This window comes from Sparus aurata, chromosome 10 (assembly GCF_900880675.1).
Source record: "Sparus aurata chromosome 10, fSpaAur1.1, whole genome shotgun sequence".
NCBI classification, from domain to species: Eukaryota; Metazoa; Chordata; class Actinopteri; order Spariformes; family Sparidae; genus Sparus; species Sparus aurata.
Window position 1 is genome coordinate 16,548,279 of NC_044196.1, and position 7,563 is coordinate 16,555,841.

At 36.7% G+C, this 7,563-nt stretch overlaps 1 long non-coding RNA gene across 1 annotated transcript; it reads left to right on the plus strand.

Moving 5' to 3' along the window:
* The first annotated feature begins 915 nt into the window (after window positions 1-915).
* Window positions 916-5,078, plus strand: LOC115590523 (uncharacterized). The gene is made up of 3 exons (XR_003985766.1): window positions 916-966; window positions 1,386-1,418; window positions 4,983-5,078. It is a non-coding gene; the product is annotated as an uncharacterized LOC115590523 (long non-coding RNA).
* Window positions 5,079-7,563: the final 2,485 nt, after the last annotated feature.

The following is a 7,563-nucleotide window of genomic DNA, read 5'->3' on the forward strand; positions in this document are numbered from 1 at the left end:
TATTAAGAAAGAACAGTCATGGAAAACCCACTTAAATTTAAAAGAGAGTGGCATAACTTAGATCTACTTTAGGTGGAGACAAATATATGATTTAAAAAGCTTAAAACTACAAAGAACATTTAACCGGTGATGAAACAGTTTTTTATTAATAATGATGGCTCTCTATGACCTACATAGCAAACATGACCATCATTGAGAAGACTTTCAGAATAGTTATTAGTTATTCTGAATGCAGCACAACTCAAACTGGACCAGAAATGAAATTTGTCTCTCATCATTCACTACTGTACATTTTCTTTCTGAAATAAGGTCCCATGAGGTCCACCAGAAGGGGCCTGACTACTTTCTGCATTGACATCACAAGTTATTGAGTGTAGATTGATGAGGGAAAACATAATTTAATTGATTTTAGCATAAGGCTGCAACATAACAAAATGTGATTAAGGTGGAGGTACCTGAATACTTTCTGACTGCACTGTGTGTACACACAACACACACCCTCATTGAAATACAGGCACTGTGGATGAAAGAACTGTTGGAAGGTATAACATGTACAGATTCTATAACAATAAAATGTTATTGTGATGTAATTTGATTAAATCCAATGATCTGGTGTTTCTTAGATGGGAAATAGGGATGAGGAACAATTATTTGTAAGAGAGATGAACTTATAATTTATTCACAGTGGACCGGAAATGTAAAGGAGTCAAAGTACACTGCGGTCAACGTCACTGCAGTTGTTTGAGCTTTGTGTGAAAGGAAAGAAAGAACAGAATCAGAACTGCACTCAGACGAGGAAGTTGATGAAAAACTCTGCTCTCACATTTATAAGAAATTTCACTTCTCTTTTATTTCTGCTGCATTTTTATAAATACAAAGTAGGAAGTTTGATCAGAAACAGAGTGACAGTGCCGGTGCTGGATGTGAAGATGGGGCACACTCTGCTCGGTGTGCTCGGGTTATTCTGTGAGTACATCTGTGACTTTCTATGTGATGTTCAGCATTTATATCAGTGTAGTAGTTGTGTACACATGACCTTTGTTTCTGATTTGTCTTGGTTCAGATTGGAGGATTATGTGAAGTAAATTACTCAACTAGTTAATTTTGTACTAGTTTTTGCACACATACCTGGACAATGCATGTACAGTATATGATCTAAGGTATTATGTATACAGCTGTGGAATTACATGTATTGCTTATTTTACTCGGCCTCTATATATTGAAGAGTCTTTTAAATGTGTTTCCCACCTCTGTTGCTGTGTAGCAGAATATCATCACAGAAATGTGTGATACTGTTGATTGATAAACAATAGTTGCCACTGATGAAACTCCACCTGGATTTTGTATTTGATTCTGGTCTAATGAAGTTTGAATCTTTATTTCAGTGCTGAATACACTCCTGTACGGACATGCTGAAGGTGACTAGTTATCTTTTCTATATTGACTGATTATGTTTGTCCTATATGTCTCCTACTGTATCACTCTTGATCACTTGTTTCTGCAGTTGTGTTTTTCCATATATGTTTCATTTTACTCAGTGCACATTATGAAATGACTGGATTAGTGCTCAGTTGTTAAAGGAAGCTACTTGGAAAGTGTAGCTCTGCATGATACCACTGACTTCACACTGGAATAAGTTTAGTGACTGTAAAGCTGCTTTAGTTTGCATCACTGAAGCTATGTACAAAAAACTGTTCACACTGCTTTGCAAGAAAGAACAAAACCGTATCTAAAGCTAGTAAAAAATTACAACACAATATGGTATAAGTCACAAAAATGGTGAGTTTTACTGCAGAAGAGTCCACTTGTTCATAGCTCATACATAAATAAAAGAACAGAACAACACTATTCATAATGAAGTGCAGATTGTCACTCTTGGTTTTGTACCTAATGCCCAACACACACTTGTCTTCCAAAAAGTCCAGATTTAAAAAAAAAAAAAAAAAAAAGAGGAAAAAAAAATGCACTTAACATCTTCTCTGAACATTTGCTTCGACATTCCTTCACTGCAGTCAGGAGCAAAGAGAAAGGTGACAGAGAAGAGAAGCAGTGGTAAAATAAAAATAATCATTTCATTCTTCTTTTTATTATTATTTTTATGGCCCAACACTGTTTATATGTGTGTGATACAGTCTCTTACAACAGTCTGTGACTCACTGACTCATGTTGGGCAGTGACATGGTGTGTTTGCTGCCTCATGCTGTGTTTCTTGGTATTACCTCTGGGAGCTGCAACAGTCACAAGTTGCCAAACTAGTGAAAGTGTAAAGTGTCTTAAATAATCTAAGTAGTCGTAAGTCTTTGAAAAGTAACAACCTCCAGAACAGTTTCAATGCTCTTTGGCATAATTACTATATGTCTTTAAACTTTATTACTATATAGTCTCTATGTATGAGTAATAAAATCACTGTAACTGTATCCAGCAGCTCTGTAAAGTTATTGTTACTATCACCAAGTTTAGCAGCAACAGCATTACTTATTTAAAAGCCATGTTGATATGCGTGCTGCCTTTTGGGTTTGGGTTGAAGGCTGAGCAGCTCATTGTTTAATCCTGTACTACCAAGGTAGCGGACAAGATGGATGATGCCAGGCCATCTGTCTCATCTGCACAGTCTGTTATTTGCTGTCGCCCTATCTCTTTCTATGTGTTGGCAAGATGTCTCTGCTCTACTCATCTATCATCGCCAATTACTTCTTGACATCCGAGGACAGACGTTGTCAAAGCATGTTGTGGAAGATGGGACATCAAAACCTCCTCCCCTCCAGGCTTGCTGGATGTCTCCGACTTGCCGGCTCCGCTATCTCTTCCCGGGCGGTTACCGGTCCACAGAGGCAGCTTTAATTCTTCTAACCTTCGCCCGCTGGATCGTGTTGTGCCTTCGGTCAGTGAGTCTTGCACTCTTCGTTTGGCTCTGATTCATGTTGGAACTCTAGCAAACAAGACCTTTTTGCTGAACGACTTCTTCTCTTTGCGTGAGTTGGAATTTATGTTCCTGACGGAAATCTGGCTCCGCCAGGTTAGTTCACGCAATTCTCCAAGCTTCTTCCTCTTTAGTGTGACTTTCTCAGCTCCAGTCTGACCACTGGGAAAAGGTGGGGGACTAGCATCTGTATTTAAGTCTTCTTGTCACTGTCGGCCATTTCTGTTTGACAGCTACAACACCTTTGAACTGCAGCTCTTTGAAGCAATCTTTGCCGTGACCGTGCGTGCGGTGGTTTATCATCCTCCCAAGTATAATAAGGGTTTTATTCGGCACTTTGCTGACTTTGTAGCAGGGGGTGTGCTGAAATATGATACAATTTTAATTGTTGGTGATTATGATATACACGTGTGCTGTGAGTCCAGGCCTCTCGTCAGGGATTTTCTAAATTTAATCGACTCTTTTAATCTCGCCCAGTCTGTTGTTGGCCCAACGAATGAAAAAGGTCACACACTGGACCTTATGTTGTCAGTCAGTTTGTCAGGAGAAACCAGCAAAATATGTGACACATGTATCTCGGATTATCTGCCTGTTCTATTTACTTCCAGTCTAGATGCTTCAACCAGTGCTCCGGTGCGCCGTCAGCATCCGATTAACCCATTAACTGCTTTCCAGTTTTCTGCTGCTTTTAGAGACACTGTCCTGTACACGTTGGATGACAGTGATCTCAGTTCCCTCTGCTTTTAAACATGCAGTTGTGCAACCTCTTTTAAAAATCTGGACCCTTCAGTTCTTTCAAATTTTAGGCCGATTTCAAAACTCCCACTTTTAGCTAAAGTCTTAGAGAAAATTGCTTTAAATCATTTGCAATCTTTCTTGCATGATTTGAGTATTTATGAAAAGTTTCAGTCTGGTTTTAAGCATCGCCACAGTACTGAAACTGAAAGAGTGCTTAACGATCTTCTTTTAACTGCTGACTCAGGAAACTTGGTTGTTTTAGTGCTTTTAGATTTGACTGCTGCCTTTAACACTGTCAACCACTCGATTCTTTTATCCCAACTGAAATGTTCAATACATCAAAAATCTACCTTTTCTCAATGGCTTTTTAATTCTAGTTAGACATGGATGTCTTGCCTCCACATACTGTTGTTTTGTGTCCCCTGTTTGTTTGATGTATTTATTTATATTGTGAATTCCCGAACCTGTGAACCACTTTGGTAAACTTTGTTTGTTTTTAAATGTGCTAATACATTTGTCCTTGACCTTGATCAATGCACTGTGCTCATATGATGTATGAACATAAATTCTCTCACACAGCTTAGTACACATTGTAATCTGAGGTGATTTAATTCAAGAAGCTGTCTCATAGTAATGAAAAAAAAAATAGGATTGTTTCAAATGCTGCACCAAGAATCTAAATAATATGATTATAATTAACCATCAAAGATCAAATGTCCACTTACTAACTTTTCTGAGCTTCATCCAACAGAGATTTTCTCTTGGTTTTGCAGTAAATTCTACATGGAGAATTTAAACTACTCAAAATTGCTAAAGAAGTGCTGAACAACAAGTCAATGTTTCATCTGCCCCCATCTAACCAATCAATAAACTGACTGACAGCTTTTGTCTCAAAGCTGCAGGTGGCTGAGAGCACTCAACTCACTGCAACTTAAGAAAATGCTGCAAATGAATGAAACTTGAGCAAATCAAGAAACACATTACCAAATGGGACACTAGGGGAACTGAAGACTGACAAATATCTTGACCAGTTGGCAAGCTAATTTTAGATTTCACAAACTGATTTTATTATTTCAGATATTGAGTACATGTACTATCAGTCTTTTACTACTAGTGGTCTCTAGAAATGTGTTTAGTATTGAAACATATTTATCTTGATGTGAACAACTTTTCTCTGTTTTCTTGTGTTTACTGTACTTCCAGCTGTTTGTGGTGTCAAAATTGTTCAAAAAATCAGTTCAGTTTTGTGAAAATGTAAAAACATCTTAGATGGCATGTCCATTACAGTTATTTCCTTGTTTTATTGTTTTTCTAATCCAAACAGCAGGTAGACGTGGAGTCACACTGACAGCAGACAGGACAATCATACCACTGGGGGGCAGAGTGACACTGACATGTTCTGTGGAGGATCCTGCTTGCTTTGAATATGAGTGGTACAGACAGATGTCAGACTCTTCTGGAAAAACTCTTCTTCAGACTGAAAATGTTTATGAATCCAACAGAGTTATCTTACAAGGAGGCAAATACAGCTGCTTTGGATTGAGAAGAGAACCATTTGTCGTCACACCTGATAGTAATGAAGTCATCATTGAGGAAACTGGTGAGTTTAGTATTTTCAAATGGAATAAACAACCTACAGTCTTTATGTTCTTAAACAATGAGCAAAGTGTGAAGGGAAAGTGATTGTTAGTCATGTTAGTCCAGTACCTCTCACTTTTCTGAAAACAAAAAAAGAAAAATTAGGTGATGATATGTTCAAAAAGACCTGTTACCAGACTGTTTATAAAATGATGTAGATTTAACTTTTTGTCTTTTTCACGGAAGCTCCGAGGGGCCAGTGAGAATTTATTTCTGGTGCTCCATTTTCAAAGTTATGATATATGTTTTTTAAATTATAGATCCACGTTGTCAAACCAGCAGTGGTACTCATGTACTTTCACTTCTGTATTTGCGCATGTAGTCAAGTGTAATAAATTAGGGATGTCCCGATCAATTTTTTTTGCCCCCTAGTCCAAGTCATTTGATTTTGAGTATCTGCCGATACCGAGTCCCGATCCGATACTTCTATAATACACTAAAAAAGACGAGCGAAGAAACAGATCCAGGATGTCCCTTATTTTTTTTTTATTCACCTTATTTTATCATTTAACACTTATAAACGGAGCACTTCTGTGAGGTAGCTTCAACAATCAAGTAATAACAAATAAAATAAATTCTTCATATTGGAGTTTAGTGCAACAGTATGTATTAAATGAAAATGTGTAATACAAAAACGGACAGCAGTTCAACGTAAAATACCCGGCAGGCATGTAAACAAATAAGCAAATAAAAGTGCCACAGTGTATAAAGCCACTTCCTGAAATCCCAAGTTTGCATATCTCACAGTTTGCATGTTTATGTCATCCACTTTAAAATACTGTAACAGTCAGAGTTATTGAATGTAGCACCACTAGGTGTGCCTCCTTTTGTTTAGTGGATAATGTAACCTGTACCTAGATGAAGAGCAGATGTACTTCCACTCCATCATGCGTTAAGATGCCGCCCACAGAGTGAAGACCCCTTTTTATTGTACTTTATTTTGTGATGTGTTGGTGTAGGACCCTCGGCCTGCGTTTCTCAGTGCATGTATACATGTAATAGTGCCATAGAGACCTGGCTTGGTATGGTCTGTATAGTGGAATCAAAGTGCGTGCGGAAATCCCACATGTTGCCTGCCGGGTCTTTAAGCTAACCAGAGCTACCACCATTGAAAGCGGACCATAACCTTCCCCTTCATCACCCACGTTACAATACCTCCACACCGCAGACATATTCGCGCCCTAGCTTCAAGCTGCTGTTGTGTTCTGCTTCGCTTTACGGCATTCAACCAATAGTGTCACTGCAGCAAATTGATGTAATGCCACACGCATTGTTTCTGTGTGGAGTTAAGACGGTCTGACTCTGCACCACCACATAACGGTAGTAAACACTAAGCTGCTTTTTTCCCCATTTTTAAAAAAATATTATAGATCTGATAAAAAAAATGAGAATAAATACACAAACATATACACACACATACATATATATATATATATATATATATATATATATATACATATATGTACATATATATATACACACATATATACATATATATGTATATATATATGTATATATATATATACATATATATATATATACATATATATATATACACACATATATACATATATATACACATATACATATATATATACATATACACATACATATACACACATATATATGTATATATGTGTGTGTATATGTATATATGTGTGTATATACGTATATGTATATATGTGTGTAAATATATACATATACGTATATACACACATATATACATATACACACATATATACATATACGTATATACACACATATATACATATACGTATATATGAGTATGTGTGTATATATATGTGTGTATATATATATATACATATACATACATATATAAATAAATAAAAAAGGAGAAAAAGGAAAAAAAACAAAAAAAACAACAACAAAAAAAAAACAAAAAACAAGACACAAACAGACAAACAAAAAAACAAACCCCGCCCCCCCACCTCTAAGATGGACTCAGACACTATAACTACAAACTTCATAAGCAAATTCAAAAGAAATATTAAGAGAACAAAAAGATGTACATCACAACGACATCAAATAATTTTCCATTGGAGCCCAAATTTCAACATAACCCACATCATTATTTTCCAAACTAAAGGCTACTTTCTCTAGACTCACTGCCTCCATGGCCTCGGTGACCCACTCCCTCTCAGATGGAGTTTTTGTACAGATCCAGTTATTGATGATCACCTTTTTTGTGATCATGCATAAAGAGAGGAACACTTTCTTGTCCTTTGGTGGAACTTTATTAAAATTAT